Genomic DNA, 22,065 nt, shown 5'->3' on the forward strand with positions numbered 1-22,065 from the left:
CTCTTGTCTCAAAGACCATGCTATTTTCAAATTTAGGTACAGGTAAATTTCCATCATCAGAGTATGGCCCAAGTACATCATTGATAAGCAATAATCAGGGTTCCGTAAGTGCTTGGTGAACCATTGGAATAGGGGCAGAGCATTTTCTATTTTCAGGACACCTACAGGTGTTTGACAGATAAAACAACAAGTATATACCCATCTACAGGTTGTTCTTGAGCTCTACATGTGCCCCATAACCCTTTCCTGGTTGCTACAGTGGTTTACAAGGCTTTTCTTCACTCAGGGTATTCCTATAGGGTCAAACAGGGTTTCCACAAGGTGTTAACAAGTTGCAGGAATTCTTTGGACAGGTACACGGTTCCTATTACAGAAATTCTTTTCATGATCTGATTTGGGATCTTAATAGCTTGATTTGAAGAGGGGATCCTAAGCTCTGATTTGAATAAAAAAATTTGTAATTTTGACATTGGCAGCAAAAGTTATGGCCAATTTACTGACACAGGGTCTAGTGGACTACACCTAAACAAGCTGTCTGGAATACACTGTTTGAGCTCATTCTATCTATATACCTTATTGCAAGTTGAGATATCATTAAAATTTTATATCCCCATACAATAAGATTTCCATAGAGCTATTAAGCATTGGGATTGGTGCCATATTCAAAGAGAAACAAGGGGTTAAGTGACAAACTGTCTAGTACTACAACACTATTTCCTAATGGCCAGAAATAAGAAGAAAGACCCTATTACTGAGGCATTGAATGATGGTGTTAGAGACTTACAAGAGGATCAAAATTGCACAATTTAATCCCATAATTTTGATCAAGTAGATGAAGAAATAAGCATTGGGATTGCTCATAGCATGCATCAAGGACATCAGGACATACATGAAGAGCATGCATGCAATGATTATCTCCTACTGTCAAAAGAGCTGGGACATGTCAATGAAGGCCTTTCTAAGGATTTGAAGGCTTTGAATGAAGGTTTAACCCATACGAGTCAAAGCTTGTTGCAAGGGATGGCACAGGTAAACCCAGGAATCTCTGAATTGCAGCAAAGCAATAAATTCTTATTTCAAGAGCTCATCTCAGCCATAAAGGAAATTAGAAGTAAATCACAAAGTGAACCTCAAAATATTGAAGTCTCCTATGCGATTCCCTTTGTTGGTAATCCTTACCATTCAAACAAAGAAAATTCTTAGCTAGTAATGCACTCCTTTGAAAGGGGAGAGCCATCTAGAGTCAGGGGCAACCATCATCCTTCACAAATTCATAGTATTCATGCCCCAAGATGTCAGTTTAGCAATCCAAAAGATAATCATAGACATAAAGGGGAACAAGACAACACTCAATGGGACAGTGCTTATCATGGTTGTGACCCCTTCTTCTGAATTTTTATCACCAGCCCTTAAATGCACAAAAAGGAAATGTAGTCAATAATCAAGTTTATGAAGGTGGAAGGCATGATGAACGAAGATTAGCCCATGACATCCCAAACCAAGAACCTGTTTCAAATGGACAACCCTAATCTCATGGTTTTGGGCCACCTACTTTTAGAAGAAATTCATGGAATAAAGATTATTGGAGACAACAATCTCATGGGCAGCCATCTTACAATGAAAAAGAATATAAAGAGAAGATCAATATCACTAATTTCAAAAGAGATAATGCATCACCCTCAAAATGGGAGGAGTGGATCAATAAGCTTGAATTGTACTTCACCCTTTACCCTAGAATTGTACTTACCCTAGAAGTGAAGAGGCTAAAATTTATTTTGCGGCTCTTCATCTTGAAGGTTATGCCCATACTTGGTGGCAATATATGCAAAAGATTGGGCAAAGTTTTGAGGAGGAGTTCAAGTAAGCGATGATTGATATCTTTGTGTCTCCTTTGGAAAAGAAAGGGTTTCAAAGAAGATGGTATGCATGCGCTTAAAGGGGAATGTCCATTAGAGACTATTCCAATGCCTACTTGAATCTTTCCATGTATGTTGAAGGTATTTCAAATTTTGCTAAGGTGAATAAATATATTTTTGGTATTGACCCTGGCCTATCATCGGAGGTAGAAGCTCAACAACCAAAAAAATTACATGAGGCCATACAATTGGTTGAAAGATATTCTTTGAAGTACAAAAGGGATGCAATAAATTTTTAGCAAAGAATTATGGGTAATAATGTTTCCAATCAACCTACAAAGTATGGGCAAGTTTTCAGCCAATCAAGAGACTCTTTTAGACAAGAAAACAGAGGTTATAACAGTCCAAACAATTATAATAGCAAAGTGCCAATATTTCCCACTATTTATGCCTCTAAATAGACAGGAAATTTTGTACCAAAAAAGGGGAAAACTTTCAAAAATGTGGTTGAGCCAAGAAGTACTTTTTCAAGAGCTGAAAATGCTCCTAAACTGCCCCAAAATAGTTCTAATAGCAACTTCCTTTCTCATGACAAAGTTCAAGAAATGCATGCAAAAGGATTATGCTTCAAGTGTGGGGAGAAGTGGTCACAAGATCATAAGCTGAAGTGTAAAAATAAGAACTCAAAAATCAACATGGTGATCACTCAGGAAGTGGAAGTTGAAGAAAAAGAAGATCAAGAGGAAAATTTACTGCATGTTGATGTATACCCAATGGTTGAAGAGATTCATGAAGAGGAGCATGCCACCAACCAAGAATTCTATGATTCCATGGATGGATTTCCTTTTGATCCAAGTGGTAATCATGATTCTCATGTTTCCTTGTATACCATCTCACATGATGCATGGACCGGTTACAAAGGGGAAAATACACTTAGACTCAAAGGTTTCATTAATGTCAAGGCTGCACATATTTTAGTGGATACAGGCAGCACTCATAGCTTTTTCAACACCAAATCTTTGAATGGGCTGAAGTTGCTATCCATTGATATGGATTCTTCCTTGTAGATACAAGTTGCCAATGGTGCATATGAGTCTAGTAAAGAAGTGTGTCCATGTACCTCAATTGAGTTATTGCCCTCTTGCACAATAAAAGTGGATTTGATCACTTTGGATATGGGGCCTATTGACATTGTCATTGGTTGTAATTGGTTGAAAACACTTGGTAAATTTACCTTGGACTTGGAGCAAATGCTAATGGAATTTAATTGGCAAGGACAACACATAGAGTTGAAAGGCATAGACAACAAATAAATAGAACTCATCTCCATGAAGAAATTGCGAAAATAAATATGCAAAGTCATGCATCTTCACTCTTTTGCTTGTGAAAGTAGATGAATGACAATTAACAAATTAGCCATCTTCTTCTTCAAAGGAAAGGAATCCAAGATTAGAAGAGCTATTGGAGGAGTACAAGGATTTATTTCAGGCACCATCATCTTTACCTCCAAAGTGAGAGGTTGACCATTCTATTGACTTGTTTCCTAATACAAAACCCATCAACAAACCTCCCTATCGCTTGTCCAAGTTTGAAAGGAAAGAAGTAGAGCGTCAAGTCAAGGAATTGTTGCAAAAGGATTTAATTCATCAAAGTCAATCACCATTTTCCTCTCTTGTTCTCTTAGTAAAAAAGAAGGATGTATCATTTTGCATGTGTATTGATTATCAAGACTTGATCAAGTCAACGGTCAATAATAGGTATCCTATTCCCTGAATTGATGATCTTTTGGATGAGCTTAAAGATGCAAAAGACTTCACCAAAATAGATCTTTGATTGGGTTATCATCAAATTCGAATGAAGGAAGGAGATGAGTTCAAAATAGCATTTAGAACTGAAAGAGGGCTATACCACTTCTTGGTTATGCCATTTGGACTATCCAATGTATCGGCTACTTTTCAAGCCCTCATGAATAAAATATTACAGTCCTTCTTGTTCAAAATAGTTCTTATTTTCTTTGATGATATCCTAATCTATAGTAAATCTAAGGATGAGCATTTGAAGCATATGATAGAGGTCTTTGACACTTTACGAAGACACACACTCTTTTCCAAGATGATGAAGTGTTCTTTCATGGAAGATGAAGTTGAATACTTAGGTCATGTTGTGGGAGAACAAGGGATTAGAGTGGACCCCAATAAGGTAAAATGTGTCAAAGAATGGCCTACTCCTACGAATGCAACCTCTTTGAGAGGATTTCTTGGGTTGTCATCCTTCTATAGAAGGTTCATCAAGAAATCTGCTCATGTGGCAGCTCCATTGATGGATAGGCTAAAAAAGGAAGATTTCTTTTGGAACTCCATCGTCGATCAAAGTTTCAATGAGCTGAAATCTCTTCTAATTTCAGTACCCATCCTTGTATGTCCGGATTTCTCTAAGGAGTTTATCATATGTGCGGATGCTAGTGGAAGAGGAATTGGGGCTATTTTATGTCAAGATCATGGAGTCATAGCTTATGAGAGGCGAAAGCTTGATGACAAGGAGCGTCAATTACATGTTTATGAGCAAGAGATGTTTAGCAATATTGCATGCTATCAAAAAGTGGCATTATTATATTTATGGCAGCCATTTTAAGGTCAAAAGTGATCATCGTGTGTTGAAATATTGGATGCTATCAAAAAGTGGCATCATTACATTTATGACAGCCATTTCAAGGTCAAAATTGATCATCGTGTGCTGAAATATTTTCTTTCACAACCAAATTTATCTCCCAAGCAACGAAGATGGTTAGCTACTCTTCAAGGATATGACTTTGAAATATCTTATATGGCTGAAAAATAGAATGTGGTGGCGAATGCCTGATCAAGAATGTGGGCATGTTCCATTTCTACCATTTCAATTGTGCATAAGGATTGGATCCGTGATATTCAAGAGGAGTATTTGCTTGATGAGCAAGCATCAAAGATGATGAAGGAATTTCAGCAAGGCAAAGGAGAAGAGTATCCAAATTTCAAATGGCACAACGGTCTTTTATGGTATCGCAGTAGAGTATTCTTGACACCACAATCTTCTTTCAAAGACCGTATCTTGCATGAGACACACTTTTCACCCTTAGCGGGACACCATGGGTTGTTCAAAACATTTGACAATATCCATAAGAGTTTCTATTGGAAGGGCATTTGGGGGGATGTTAAGGATTATGCTATGCAATGTCTACTATGTCAACAAAATAAAGATTCCTCTCTTCTACCCGATGGTTTACTTCAGCCACTTCCTATTCCTCAATACAAGTGGATTGATATTACAATGGATTTTATTGTGGGCTTACCTACAACAAAGCATGGGTGGAATAGCATTTATTTGGTGGTGGATTGGTTGACTAAATCAGCTCATTTTGTCCCTACCAAGGCTCAATTTACAACAAAGCAAGTGGCTGAACAGTTCATGGAATGTGTTTTTAAGCATCATGGTATGCCATTGAAGATAGTATCTGATTGTGATACTAAGTTCATGGAAAGATTTTGGAGGAGTTTATTCATTTCTATGGGAACAATTTTGACTCCTAGCATGGCATATCATCCCCAAACCGATTGCCAAACAGATCGTGTCAATAAGTGGTTGGAAGTCTATCTTTGTCATTTTTCCATGACACTCAAGCTTTGTGGGATCATTGGTTACATCTTGCTGAATTTTGTTATAATAATACTCATCATATGAGCATTGGCATGTCACCATTTGAAGCACTTTATGGATACAAAGTGCAAATACCTTCAGCCCTTTTTCATGAAGACATGAATCCACAAGCCAAGGTTGAAGTTGAGAAAATGGAAGCTCTTTTGCATCAATGCAAGGAAAACATTCGGAAGGCACAAGATGTTATGAAGGCTTATGCTGATGAAAAGCGAGGACCTTTGGAGTTTGAAAAAGGAGATTGGGTATTCCTCAAAGTGCCTAAATCTAGGTATGCTTCTCTTAAAGGCGATCATAATAAGTTGGCTCATCATTACTATGGGCCTTATCAAATCCTCAAATGAGTTGGTGAGCTTGCATACAAGCTTGATTTGCCTTCTTTAACAAGGATTCATTCTACCTTCCATGTTTCCCAACTTAAGAGATATGTGGGTCCATCCATAAAGGTTTTAGAAGAGTTACCTCCCATGGACGAAGATGGTTTTATCATTTATGAGCCTGAAAAGATTATTGGCAAAAGAGAAAAGGTTTTGAGGAACCGTTTGCTGTTGGGGTACCTTATTAAATGGAGAGGTTTGCCTATGGAGGAGTCTACGTGGAAACCATCATCATACCTTGATTATTTTCCATGGCTTTTGCAAGAAACAAAGTAATATTTGAACATGATAGCTTGCTGTATTAAATTTCTGACATAAAAATAATTGCTCTATAGTCATCAAAATTGGATTTTTATGGCATGGCTAGATATTGGGGATTGCTCTCTACATTTATATAGCTCATCCATGATGATTGGACATTCCGTCTTCAAGTTATGGCCATTCTTATGCAGTAGCCTGTTTTGGGCAGTTTCCAGCAGTATATTCAAATTTCATGCCGATACTTCATTTATATATGAGTTCTTCTTTAGCTTGCAGTTTCATTCAACATGGATTCATCACTTACAAGCTATTCTTGTAATCTTTCTTCATCAATTGTCCCAATTTCAGGTTTGAGAACAAAGCTCTTTTAGGTTGGGATGGCTTGTAATAAAGGATAAATGCCTAGCATAAATGCCTTAGTCTAGGGTAAGTATAAAAGGTGGAGGTGTAATATGTGTAGCATCTTTTTGCCATTTTACAAACATTATTTGTTTGAGGTCTCAACCTCCCATCAACTAAGAGAGTGAATACTCTTGGCCACCATAGCTTGGGATGCATATCTTGCTGTAGCCTCTCATCATTTGATTCTCAACCAATATTGGTAATACCATTTCTTGCCGAGCCATCTTGGCTATGGCTTCCAGGCATTTTATGCCTATTTCTTGTATTTTCAGTTTAAAAGCTTGTTGTGGAATTTAGCTTTATTATAGTTGGGTTCTTTTGAATAATGGGGCGTATTCAATCTCTACCTCAATATGTAGCTCCCTCTTTCTTGTATTCATTTTACTATTAATAGAAATGGGAAACCTACTTGGTTGTCATAGGAGGTAGAGTGGAGATACACAAAGAGGCACACAAAGGTGCTAAGGGAAAGGAGGGTGTATGTAATTCACTCTGTTAATGAAGGTTGCATAAACACAGAGAAGAGGTCATAATAGAGCCATGAGAGAGTATAGATATGGGGGAAAATAGCTCAGAGGGTAGGGATGCCCAAGACTTTTCGTATTTTAGACATTTCTATTTTACCTCCAAAAACATTTCCAAAAAATACGAAATTTGACCAGTTGGTTTGTTTTTTGACCAAAAGCTAGAATATAAAAAATCCCCAAAATATCTCAAAATGAACTTTCAAAATTTCACTTTCCTTGTTCTTGATTAAAAAATCAATTACCTCGTATCTACTAATCATTTTGCATTGAAAATGAAGCACCACACTTCCATAACTAACTCCTTTTTGAATATAAAATTTGGTTGAAAAAGACTTCTTGAATGAGGAGAGAGAAGGAATTTGAGTATATATTTGTAAATAATATAAAAAGAAAAAATGAGATTACAAAAGTGAAGAGAGAAGAGGATTATTTTACTATTCTTCTCTCATCTTTTCCTTGTTTTAAGGAGTAGAGAGAGGGGGGGGGGGGGGGGAACTAAAAGGCCCATTTGTGAGTTCATTCTTTTTCTGGTGTCTACTCCTTTTTGATACAAGACACCCGCTATAATTGAAAAGTGTAGTTCCTATTGCTTAATCTTTCTCTTCTCAAACTTCGATAAAGTAGCCCCAAATCCCCCTGTAGATATTGTAGTGAAAACCAAGAAATTGTTGATAAGAGAATATTGTGCACAATAAGGGAAAGAGATAGAGGCAATATAGAAATGGAGTGAACTGCAGTTGAACATTTCATTGCTAGTAGTTGTATACATGGTATGATCTCTAAATATCCGAGATATTTACAAAGTGGATATCTATGAGATCCTTTTGTTCACATACTGACTTGTCCTTATCTTATCCAAACTTTCATCCTTATCCACAACTTTATCTTAACATCCCCCCTCAAAAGGATTCCATAGGTATCTATATAGAAATAAAAGATTACATTCAATTCATCAATTTAGCTAGAATGTTTTCCCCTCCCCATCAGATCATGCAAAGGATTTGCATGGCGATTTTGTGCTTCAAGTGAGGAGCTGATTTGGTGAGGAAATCTGTAGCATTATCACATGATGGTACATATTGAAGGATGATATGGGAATTTTCAACTAATTCACATACAAAAAGATATCTCATATCAATATCGCATAGTTTAATACTTAATTTTGGGCCTTGAATGATAGAGATTGATGCTTGATTGTTGGTGAAGATTGGAATTTGCTGAGGTTGATATCCAAAATTGATGTCTTCCAAGAGTTTCTTCAAATAAATTATTTCCTAGGCAGCCATGCTGCATGCCACATATTCGGCTGCTCCAAGAGATGGGATCTCCTGCTAGAGTAATGATAAAACCAATGAGAGATCTTTGGATAGCAAGGTCACCACCCCAATCCACATCAGAATATGCTCGTAAAAGAAAATCATTGCTGTTTTTTGTAAAACAAATCCTCACATTCGATGTTGCCTTTAGATATCGTAAGACTTGTTTGAGCTGCTTCCAATGTTCATAAGTGGGTTGATGCATGAATTTGGAGAGAATGTGTCCTGCATAAGATAAATCTGGACCGGTACAAGTAATTAGATATCAAAGATATCCAAGTGCTTCCATATAAGGAATAGTCTCCATTTCATGAGCCTGGTTAGTTGAAAGAGAGTGGGATGATGATGGATTCAATCGGAGATTTTGGGCAAGTGGAGTGACCATGGGATTACATTTTAGCATGGAATAATGAGAGAGAATAGACATAATGTAGGCATGTTGATGCATTTTGATGGATGTGGGTGACTGTTCAATTCCAATGCCAATACAATAATGCATAGGATCATAGTCTGTTATAGCAAGCTGTCAAGAGATGATAGATTTAGCTTTGGACATTGGGTGAGGAGAGTTGGTAAGAATAGGAATGTCATCAACATAGGGACCTAAGATAATGACGATGTTACCTTGAAGAAGAATATAAATGTTGTGATCTATTTTTAGCCACCGAAAGCCATGGTGTAGTAAGTGAGAATGAATACGATTATACCACTACCTTGGTGCATGTTTTAGGCCATAAAGAGCTTTATGTACTATAAAAACATGTGTAGGAAATTTTGGATCAACAAAATTTGGTGGTTGAGACAGATTTTTTTTCTAAGTGACCATGTAAGAAGGCAGTTTTGACATCAATATGGTGAATAATTAATTTGAAATGAGCAGATGTGGAGAGTAATACCTGTAAGGAGGATAAAGATAGCATGGGAGAGAATGTACTTCCATAATGGAGGCCTTCAATTTCTTCGAAACCACAAGCTACAAGTCGAGCTTTGTACTTGTCGATGAAGCCATCTAGTTTGAGCTCTTTGCAAAGTACCCATTTGCAGTTGATTGTAGATTCTCCATGAGGAAGGGGTACCAATTTCCAAGTGTTATTGTGAAGAAGAGTTTTGCATTCATCAAGCATTGTGATGGGACCTAAAATGGGCCAACACTGGCTATGGCACTAGCCGAACCTCATGCACAAAACAGACAACCCCACCACATGGCCTCGCGGGCCAAGAGCGTCTGTACTAAACCAATGAACACTAGATAAACTTAATTATGCATTTGTAGTTGATATATAGTCTAATGTTTACCTTCCCTTGTGCTTAGAGGGAGATCCCATATCATGTAGACATAGTGCCTCATCACACAAACATCAGGAAGCTCCCCTCGATTGATTGCCGCGGCTCCATTGCGACTCTCCTACACCTCGCGGATTAGCCCCAAGATGCGTTGTTCCAACATATAAAACATAACTCACTAACTCCACTCTTGTCTTATTTTGTATGATCCAGGAATATATAAATCCTCACCAAACAGTCCCAAGGAAAGCGTACAATTGACCTACAGTAAAGGCTCCTTTCCACTCAACGTATAAGTTATATCTTAGGAAGACAATTGCTATGCAATCCATGACTAATACCATGTCATGCGTCATGCATAGTGCATATGATCCTAGTGCACAAACAATATTTATCAAATCAACATTTTGTGATGTGGACAAAATAGCCCTTTCATGATTTTCACTAAATGTATGCTTCAATGTATGGAGACTAGCACCGATTTCTTGTGCTACTAGTCCCTTAAATTAAATTATCACAATTCTAAATGGAATACACAATCAAATGTTTCAAAATTTCAAACCCTCTCAGCCCTCTTAATCTCTTAACATCACCCTTTTCCTCTAATGTTTAGATTATGCTGCGTTGCATAGGTGTAGGGTTTTGTTTTGTATGTATTTTTCCATAAAATGGAAAAAACATGAACTATAACACATAAAAAAAGCCAAAATGAAGCCAAACTTCATGCCTCAGCTTTGTTTTACAGCCACAACCATGAATCATAATTTCTAGATTTTTATAACGCGAAAATTCTATTTTCTCCATTTTTAACTATTTTTCTCTATTTATTTGTGCATAAAAATAGATTAGTTTTTGATTTGTTATTAGCGATTGATTATGATAGCTAAAAGATATTTTGTCGCGGAATTTTATCCCATGCGCATCTCTTTTTCCCACCTGAAACCAATAAATCCTTCATTTTTACACTAAAAAGGCGCTTTTCGGGTCATAATTTAATTATTACAACTATTTATCACTATGGTTCTGCATTTTTTTAATGTACAGCCCTCAATCATAATACAAAAAAGCTCCAAACAATTTTTTTGTTCCACATGAATTCTATTTCAACCATTAAACATAAAAAAGAAGCAAAATTCCTTTGTAAAAATGGCGCATACCGCTTATTTGCATGTTGCGGGTTTTGTAATTAATTTTTTTTGGGTTGCCAACCGACCAACCAACAGCAAATCTTCAATGCTGAACATATCCCCTCAGCCTCCTCTTGATCTTAGAGCAATCTAGGGCAAGCATTCTTCAACCGGTCTTCATTCTTCTTCCTGGGCATGAAGTGCCCCTTAAGGGAAGAGAGAGGGAGGAGAGAGAAAGACAAAAAATGAGGATTTTAAATCCTCCATTAAAATGGGCAAGCTTGCAGTCATCTTGTTCCTCTCCTTGCCCTGATTGAGAATCTCATTCTCTCTCTCCAAACAGGTTTTAGTCAGAGAGGCATCGAACAAAAATGAGGAGGTGCATTGATGCTTCCCTCTGTTTGACAATTTTTGCATTAGTTTCAAGGATTTTATTAAGCCTAAGGTTTAAAACATTAAAATAACCGATTCATCTTTTTGCGTTCACATTGTCCCGCAAGTGGATTTTTGAATTTTGAAGGGGTAAACGAACTCCGATATGCAATCCGACTGGACACGCAGCTTCATGGCATCGAACTCCATCAATCTAGCCTCTCCCATGCACTTTACGGCTTCTTGATCTGGTAGCTGCTTTATAACGTCACACCTTGCGGGGATTAAATGGGGTGTCAAACAACCTTCAATTTTGACGAATTGAGACTCACGTTGGATTCCTGATGTCAAAATGCATCTAGGAAAACTCTAGCTCGGCCATCCGCCATCGTTTGATTTTTCATGAAAATTGACTCGTTAACGTCTCTCGAGCACTTTTAGGCTCCAAAACGGGCTTTAATGCTCCAAGAACGGGTCCAAATTGGGTCCTAAAATCTAGCTCTCATTGGCGTCCACGAGATAGGGCGACTTAGCCTGTTGAATCCCCCAAACAGATCTGCACATAAACACAACCACAAAGAGCATCAAGCTGATACAAAATAGATACACAACAAAACACATCACAGCTCACACCCTACCCCTTAACAAAACCAAGGCATGAGATCCGCAAGGAGTAGGCCTAGCACAATCTGATAAGAGGCTAGAGCTAGTCACTAACCTATTGCTCCAACATGGCCAAGCTACAAAGAACTATCAAAGAGATCATCCTCAGTGGTGGTCTAAACTACCTTTCTAACTGAGGACAACTCAACTAGGAGCTCCTACGTGGCGAGGACTCCTATAGCCTGATCAATAGATTGTGTCTATTAGCACATTTACCTTTATAGCCCTGGATTTTCCATACTTGGGTGTGTAAAAAGAAGGGAGCTGAGCATAGTGACCCAAGGAGAACAGGGCATTGGCCGTAGGTCTTGTCGTAGTACCCAAGAACCTACCAAGCCCTTGCAAGGTGACACTTAATCTTTTTCTAACGCTCACTTTTATTTTTGCGCCAACCTTCTTTTATGTACTTTGCTTTTTTAGCTAGTTGCCATCCCCAAGGAGATAAGGCATCGGCCCTGGGTCTTATCTTGTCCCCAAGAACCTACCAGGCCTTCGCAAGGCAATGAACAACTGCTCAAGGATTTTTCTTTCTTTTCTTTTCTATTTTTATAGGGGTTAAAAACCCTTTTTACACACCTCCATATATTCATATATTTTTAGCTATTTAAAATTTTGCTTCTTTGCATTATCATTTTGTCTAGCAGGCTTTTCTAACTGCCTCATAACTAACAGAAACTCCTAGAACTGTCGCCTAGCAGGTCAGCAGAACATGGTCACTAGGATTGTCTTCTAAAACATGTCTTTTAATGCTTGACAATGCCTTTGCAAGAGGCAATGACTACTCAGACCTCCCTTAGATATTCTAATCTAAACCTGGGACTTCATGCCTTGATTGCCAGTCCCCAACAAATGAAAAGAAAGTAACCCCTTTCATACACATGTATTATTAATGAATTAAGGAAAAAGACTCAAGAAGGGGACAAAACCACCTGGAATGGCCACAAGAAGCTCCTCCATAGCAAAGGCTCCCTCTAGTGACTTCGTCAACCTGTATGATGTAATCACTAAAACAAGAGGCCATTAAACGTACCTACACCAAACAAACATAGGGCCCTCTTGGCCTAAAGAATAAGCACATTTCACTGCAAACTAATTGGCCCTCTTGGCCTAACAACAAAAGTACTCATTTGGCTGCATCTAATGGAATGTATTTTTGGCATATATATTGCATCTTAAGGATAGCATGCAATAGGAGGACGAGCTGTTGAGATATGGAGCTCCACTCGTGATACGCCAGGGTGACCATTGTGTATTTATGTCACCGACTTGTCAGTTGCAGATGCGGTTGGTACACCGCCCATGAATAATAGCTACATGATAGCTATCCTTATCTACTCTAGTTCGTGGCTCAGTTAGTATGCCACCTTAGTTAGTTGAGTTTGGTTTGAGACCCATATATAGGGTTCTTCTATTTCTTTGTACTTGAGTTCTTTTGGCTTACACAACTAAGAAGAGGAAAACTGTTTTCAGCCTCCACCCTTGTGTGTCTTCCCCCATTGTGCAAGCAAGAAAGCTTCAAGCGAGACTCCTTCCTTCTCTCCCACAATCTTGACATGGTATCAGAGCCTTGTTCGTGGTAAGGAGCTCAAGAAAGCAAGCCAAGCTCGCGGTGCTCTGGTAAGAGAAGCAGTGTTGCTTTCATCTTCTGTTTTGGGAGCAGATCTCTGCAGGTAGCACAGCCGGAAAGTACAGGAGTGCATTGTCTCAGGTTGAGACGCCCTTCGCGGTGAAGCAAGAGGGCAGTATATGCTGCGGGGCCTGTTTTGGAGGCGGAAGTTTTCTACACGCACTCAGGAAAAGGCTCAGTTTTATGCTGTGTAGCCACTATTCTACAGGTCGGTGAATAGTTACTGTAAAAATTGCATTGTATGCTTGTGCGTAGAGACATTGGGAGCTACAGAATCATCCCTGTTGCTTGTTGATGCAAAATCGTCACTAGGAAGTGACTGTGTGGTCAAATACCACTTTCGCCAGTTTTGCAGATTTTCCCTTGTGAGGGTGAAGCTGTGGTTTTTGCAGTGACATAATTTTTTGCAGTCTTCTGTAATGGCATCTGATTCTCTTTCACAGATTGTCATCGAAAAGCTTGACAAGAACAACTTCAAAGCATGGAAGTTTAGAATGACGAATTTCCTTATGGGAAAAGGATATTGGGAATTTGTTGCAGGAAATGAAGAAGAACCAGTTCTTCCTGATGTTCCCAATCAACAGTAAATGCAGGCATTCAAAGCATGGCATGAGAGAGCCAGGAAAGTTATGTATTGGCTGTCTATCAGCATTTCAGACTCTATGATTGTGAATATTCAGGATGCATGTACGCCAAAGGAGGCATGGGATACTTTGTCAAAAATGTATAGCACAAATACGCAAGCCAGGAAAATGCAGCTCAAGCAAGAGTTGCATAATGTGCAAAGAGAAAATATGAGCATCAATGACTACCACATGAAGGTGAAGAAAATTGCAGATGCACTTGCTTCCATCGGGTCGCCAGTGGAAGATGATGATTTAGTTTCTGTGACCTTGAATGGTCTAGAAAAGGATTATGCACAGTTTCGGACATCCATTTCAGTTCATGAAAGTTTTCCTGATTTTGAGGAGCTGTGCTCTTCTAATTTCAGAGGAGCAAAGAAATGGTGGTGCATCTTCTTCAGGAGGAACTTCAAAAGAAGCTGTCTTCTACTCAAATGCTGGAAGAGGTAGAGGCAGAGGTAGAGGAGGCCGATTTGGAGGCCGTGGTAGAAATCAGAATATGCAACAAACTCAGGAAAACCAGTCCTATGGAGGAGGACGTGGTAACTCTAGAGGCAGGGGGAGCCAAGGAGGTCGTGGTGGATGGCAAAGAGGCCAAAATGCAAACAGCAATGTTGAATGCTACTACTGTGGTAAAATGGGTCATATGGCTAAAGACTGCTATAAAAAGCAGAATGACATTATGAATGGAAAATTGCAACAAGGAAATTATGCATCTTCTAGTAGACAGGGTGATGACAGAAATGAGCACTTGTTTATGGTGCAACACATGAACAATTTTGTGACAAGTGCAGAAGAAAGCAATGATGTATGGTATGTTGACTCAGGTGCATCAAACCACATGACAGGTCATGCAGAATGGATGGAGGATGCAAGGAAAATGAAAAAACCAGGATTTGTGGAGACTGGTGATGATACTGCACATCCTATTGTGCAGATTGGAAAAATTCCCTTGTCTATGCAGGATGGGAAAAAGAAATACATGTCCGATGTATTTCATGTCCCGAATATCACCAAGAATCTGGTTTCTGTTGGTCAAATGGTTGAACAGGGCTTGCAGGTCAGATTTAATCCTCATGGATGCTTTGTTGAGGATATGAAAAATAAAGGTCGCTTGATAGCAAAAGGAAAGAAGAAGGGCAGAATGTTTACATTGGATACAGACATGTCTGAATTGAGTGCAGCAATGTTTGCACATGGGACCGGTGTAGTTGCAGATATTGATATCTGGCATAAACGCATTGGTCATGTTAATGTATAGCGACTTAAATCAATGCAGGCCCAAAATATTGTTGCAGGTTTGCCGAAATTCAAGGTTGCAGAAATGCATAAGGTATGTGAAGCTTGTCAATTTGGAAAACAAGCAAGGAAACCATTTCCTAGACATGTTCAAGAGAGTAAGAAGCCATTGGAATTAATCCACTCTGATGTGTGGACAACTAAAGCTGCATCTCTTGGAGGCTGTCATTATTTTGTCAGTTTTATTGATGACTATAGCAGAAAAGTTTGGGTGTATTTTATGAAAAAGAAAAGTGAAGTTTTTGGGCATTTCAAAACTCTTAAAGCGATGGTTGAAAAAGAAACAGGCCTGCAGATAAAATACCTAAGGTCAGATGGAGGGGGAGAGTACCTCTCAAATGAGTTTGCAAGGTTCTTACAGGAGCATGGCATAAAGCAACAATATTCATGCAGTCATACCCCACAACAAACTGGAATTGCAGAAAGGAAAAACAGGCATATTGGAGAGGTATCTCGTGCCATGCTCAATGAAAAAGACTTGCCAGATTTTTATTGGGCTGAAGCAGTTGCTACAGCAGTCTACATAATGAACAGGACTCCCACTGCAGCAATACATGGAATGACTCCAGAGGAGAGGTATACTGGTAGGAAACCAGATATTTCTCATTTGAAAATTTTTGGTTGCATTGCCTATGTACATGTGCCAGATGAGTTGAGATCTAAGTTGGATCCAAAAGCTGAGAAGTGCATCTTTATTGGTTACTCTCTGCAGCAAAAAGGGTATAGATGCTATAACCCTTCTACTCGTAAGTTTACAGTGAGCAGAGATGTTGTTTTTGATGAGATGAGCAGCTGGTATAAACCAGTAAATGTGATTGATGATGTAGATGCACAAAATGGTAATGCTGCACAGAATTCACAGCGGCAGTCACAAAATATTAGTGGACTTGGAGCGTCCTCTAGCAGTGGTTCACATTCTTCGCCATGGACAGGCAGATTGAGATCAGGAGAATCTTCTCAAAGCAACGCAGATAGTGGTATGTAGGTATCACGAAAAGGAAAAGAGAAGTTGATCAGCCCATGTTTGATGTGAATGCAGGTCACTCTTATGTGGATGGTGAATCCAATGACTCAGAACAGAGCATTGATGATGAGTTGGGTATTCCTTCTATTGTTACACCTGGAGTAAGGAAGACCAGGGATGTTTTGAGAGCACCTGGGAGTGAACCTACTTTGCGCAGGTCTACGAGAGCTAGGTATCCTGTGGATAGGTTGAAATATGATGGATTTATAGCCATTCACTATGCATATATGGTCAAAGTGATATAGGAACCAGAACCCACATCTTTTGAGCAAGCCATGGGAAAAGAAAAATGGGAGAAAGCCATGGATGAAGAAATGGATGCCTTGGAAGCAAATGCTACATGGGAGTTAGTACCTTTGCCTAAAGGTAAGAATGCAATTGGCTGTAAGTGGGTTTATAAGGTGAAGCACAATGCAGATGGTTCTGTGAACAGATACAAGGCAAGATTAGTAGTCAAGGGGTATGCACAAACATATGGCATTGACTATGAAGAAACATTCAGTCCAGTTGCAAGGATGGCAACTATAAGAGCAGTCATTGCTATGGCTGCATCAAAGGGATGGTCTTTACATCAGATGGATGTAAAGAATGCCTTCTTGCATGGTGATTTGCAAGAAGAGGTCTATATGGAGCAGCCACCAGGTTATGTGCATGTTGTTCATCCTGAGTTTGTTTGCAGGTTGAAGAAAGCCTTGTATGGCTTGAAGCAAGCACCTAGAGCATGGTCTGACAAGATAGGACAGTATCTTGTCACTATTGGCTTTCAGATTTCCAAGGCAGATTTCTCACTTTATGTGAGAAAAATAGAGAAAGGTATTATGCTACTTGTCATTTATGTTGATGATTTGATTATGACAAGTGACAGTGATGAAGATATCCTTCATGTGAAAATGCTATTGAAGCAGAAGTTTGAGATGAAGGATTTGGGAGAGCTGCGTTATTTCTTGGGCATTGAGGTGATTAGATCACCAAGTGGGATACAGCTCTTGCAGAGGCAGTATGGATTGGACATGCTGTCCAAATATGGGATGACAGGCTGTAAGCCTATTTCAGTTCCTTTGGAGCAAAATGTGAAGCTGAGCACAGATGCAGGTGAGCTTCTAGAAGACCCTACTATGTACAGACGGATAGTAGGAAGTTTGATTTATATGACTATTACCAGGCCAGATTTGAGCTATGCTGTTGGATTGGTAAGTCAGTTTATGTAGGCTCCAAGGAAACCACATTTGGATGCGGCTAGACGCATACTCAGGTATGTGAAGTCCACATTGCAGTATGGACTATTTTATGAGACTGGGGTTCATATACAGTTGCATGGATACACTGATGCTGATTGGGCTGGTAGTATTTCTGATAGACGATCTACTAGTGGATAAGTGTTCTCTTTTGGGAATGCTGCAGTCACTTGGAGCAGCAAGAAACAGCCTATAGTTGCCTTGTCGAGCATAGAGGCTGAGTACAGGGGTGCAGCAATGGCTGCATGTGAGGTAGCTTGGTTGCATAAGCTGCTTTATGATATGCATCAGTCTACAGATGGACTAGTTGTCATTTATTGTGACAACATGAGTAGTATACACTTGGCAAATAACCCAGTCTATCATGCTAGAACAAAGCACATTGAGGTGCATTATCACTATGTGCGGGAGAGACGGTTTTACTAGGTCTTATTGATCTAGTTTATGTCAGCACAGAGGATCAGGTAGCTGACATATTCACGAAGGCATTGGGCACAGAGAAGCTGTGCAAGTTCAGAGACCTGCTTGGTGTGCAGGAATTGGGATTGAGCTCGAGGGGGAGTGTTGAGATATCGAGCTCCACTCGTGATACGCCAGGGTGACTGTTGTGTATTTATGTCACCGACTTGTCAGTTGCAGACGCGGTTGGTACACCGCCCATGAATAATAGCTACATGATAGCTATCCTTATCTACTCTAGTTCGTGGCTCAGTTAGTATGCCACCTTAGTTAGTTGAGTTTGGTTTGAGACCCATATATAGGGTTCTTCTATTTCTTTGTACTTGAGTTCTTTTGGCTTACACAACTAAGAAGAGGAAAATTGTCTTCAGCCTCCACCCTTGTGTGTCTTCCCCCATTGTGCAAGCAAGAAAGCTTCAAGCGAGACTCCTTCATTCTCTCCCACAATCTTGACACGAGCCCCATGCTACTCATGTAAGTCAGCTAAAACCTTGATCCGAGCCCTTTGTAGGTCCACGAGATCAAGCCTTTCTACTGATATCTTGGTAATAAGGGCCATCTCTTCTTGGGTACTATGAGCTAAATGAATGACATCATTAGGTTGATATAACTCATCTTCTTGGTCGTCATTCAAAGGGATTGTTTGTCCTAAATTTCTAGTAACTCCTCCTATAGGGAGAATCATGGATTTATGATCATTCAACTCTTCTCTAATTGGACCCTTACATATGTTAATGATACGATCCAAACTAGACAGAGCTTCAAGCCTAGGCACATCACATGGATGTAGCTTAGGATGGTGCATATTGTCAGATGTAGCATTATGCCCTTTAGTCGCATCCTCTTAGGAATCCATCAAAGCATGTCCACATGCAATTCCTGGCCCTTCATCTGACACACCAATAGTATTTTTAGGGGTTTTGGGCCTCCAAACCCATCTTAGATTTCTTGTTATATGCTTATACATTCTCAATTTGCCACATTGGTCTAATGGACTCAATGTGGACTTATTGCTATAGCTAGATGGCCTCACATCCTTATTGCTTCTACTCAGCATAGGTGGACCTTGGGCATGGTACACCTTCTTCATATAAGATGTCTTTACTTGCCTTTGTCCACTTTGCAATTGCCTATTTATAGGAACCATGCTCTTACTGATAGGAACAACATCTACTCAAAAGCATGACTCATGTAAAGATGGCAAAGGTCTCTTTACAGCCTTTCCATAGGCAAAACTAGAACCTTCCATAGGATATTTATCCACACTCATAAGCCTAATGGTTCTATCAATGTTACTATCACAACTACCTCTCATGGAAGCATTGCAAGCCTTAATGGGACTTACTGGGCTTGGAATCTTTTGATTCCCAGGGGGTATATTATCCCTACTATTGCCGTTTTCTGCTTGGAGATTTTGGCTACGAAGGTTCCCCTCATAGGCTGCCTTGGTATCAACAAGTGAGCTATCTCTGTCATGTAGAAATGGTTGGAAGCTAGGATGCACTTGTACTGAGCGGGAAAAACTCCAAAATTTTCCCAACATCTCTGAATATGTCTCTCATAATCAATGGCATGCATCTTTGCTTCCCTTAACGACTTAGGATTTCGCATTCCCACTTGGATTTTCATGTTAATCTCTAAGGCACTCAAAAAGAGCTCACATAGCACATCACCTGGCAATGCAGTAGCTCTTCTTGGCCAAAGCCTTAGAATATAATCAAGGGCTCTAGCGTATTCTTTAACATAAGGATAGGACTTGTGCCTAATTTGCATCAGCTACCCTAAGGCCTAGGTCATAGGCAGCTTCTTTTCATATTCATCTAAAAATTTATGGTACATCTTCTCGAATGATTTAATCGACCCTCTTGGAAGGCTCCAATACCATTTTCTAGCCTCTCCCTTCAGGGTGCTAGAAAATACAAGCATCATATGAATATCATTGAACCCACTTGCAAGGCAAGTTAGGCCATATTCTTTTAAGTCCAACATTGGGTCCTCATTTACCAACCCATGAAATACTGGGAGATCCCTATAAGGAGGAGGGCATTTAGTCCTCTCCTTTGGGATTAGCACTGGGCCATTAAAATCTTCATATTCATGACCTAACTCTAATGTCTTGAGGTCTCCAACCTCTTCCATTTCCACCTTTACTGGTATAGGGAGGTTAATATTATCCTTGCCATCCCTTTCTGCCAACTCACAGTGTGGTCTAGGGAGTCCTATAGCTCTTAGCATGTCATTTCAATCCTTTCTTAGAGATCTTCCATATCTTGCCCCATCCTAGGCAGTTCCATGATGCCTTTATCTAGGAGCTTCTGCCCCTCATAAAAAACAAACTTATCCTTAGCACTTAGGACCTAGGGATCGTGCCTTTTAAGCGATGGTTTTCCCTTTATAGCTAGGGCTTCTAACATCCTTGTGATACCTAAAAGTTTCAGCCATAACTGCACTCCACTGTATGTCTAGTTTTGCCCATAGCACTACTACTTTAGCATAATCACTTGATGCCATGACTGCCATAGCTTCCAACATACTTGTTGCATGCCCTCTAGGTTGATGGATGGTTATACATGATTTCTCTTGGGTAGAGACCACACCAAGGCGAACCTCAGTCCATGCTATCGCATTAGAGGATGGGGTAACCACTAATTGGTTACTCTTCTCATCACCTAAATTATCTTTTGTAGAGGAATCATGCTCTATATAAGTAACTAAATCCATCAGTAAGTTTTGTAAAATGAAAGCCAAGGTTTTCCACCCCATTTTATGGGCAACTTAGCATACTACTAATGGAAATGATAAATTTAGGTCCCTTTACAACCTAGATTCGAAAACCGCCACTTATACGTAGCTCCTGACAGATGCACCACTGATGGAACCTAAAATGGGTCGGCACTGGCTATGGCACTAGCTGAACCTCATGCACAAAATAGACAACCCCATCACATGGCCTCGTAGGGGCTAGGAGTGTCTATACTACATCGATGAACACTAGATAGACTTAATTATGCGTTTGTAGCTGATATGTAGTCCAATGTTTACCTTCTCTTCTCCTTAGAGGGAGATCCCATAACATGTAGACATAGTGCCTCATCACACAAACATCTGGAACCTCCCCTTGGTTGATTGCCACAGCTCCATTGCGACTCTCCTACACCTCAGGGATTGGCCCTAAGATGTGTCTCTCCAACATATAAAACATAATGCACGAACTCCACTCTTTTCTTGTTTTGTATGATCCAAGAATATATAAATCCTCACCAAATAGTCCCAAGGAAAGCATACAACTGACCTACAGCAGCAAAGGCTCCTTTCCACTCAACGTATAAGTCATATCCTAGGAAGACAATTGCTATGCAATGCAGGATTGATACCATGTCATGCGTCATGCATAGTGCATATAATCCTAGTGCACAAACAATATTTATCAAATCAACATTTTGTGATGTGGATAAAATAGCCCTTTCATGATTTTCACTAAACGTATGCTTCGATGTATGGAGACCAGCACCGATTTCTCGTGCTACTAGTCCCTTAAATTGAATTATCGCAATTCTAAATGGAATGCACAATCAAATGTTTCAAAAATTCAAACCCTCTCAACCCTCTTAATCTCTTAACATCACCCTTTCCCTCTAACGTTTAGGTTATGCTGCATTGCATAGGTGTAGGGTTTTGTTTTTATGTATTTTTTGCATAAAATGGAAAAAACATGAACTATAAAACATAAACGAAGCCAAACTGAAGCCAAAATTCATGCCTCAGCTTTGTTTCATAGCCACAACCACGAATCATAAATTTTTAGATTTTTATAATACGAAAATTCCATTTTTTCCATTTTAGCTATTCTTCTCTATTTATTTGTGCATAAAAATAGATTATTTTTTGATTTGTGATTAGTGATTGATTATGATGGCTGAAAGATT

This window comes from Lygodium microphyllum, chromosome 29 (assembly GCF_053477565.2).
Source record: "Lygodium microphyllum isolate KBCC chromosome 29, Lygodium_microphyllum_v1.1.10, whole genome shotgun sequence".
NCBI classification, from domain to species: domain Eukaryota; kingdom Viridiplantae; phylum Streptophyta; class Polypodiopsida; order Schizaeales; family Lygodiaceae; genus Lygodium; species Lygodium microphyllum.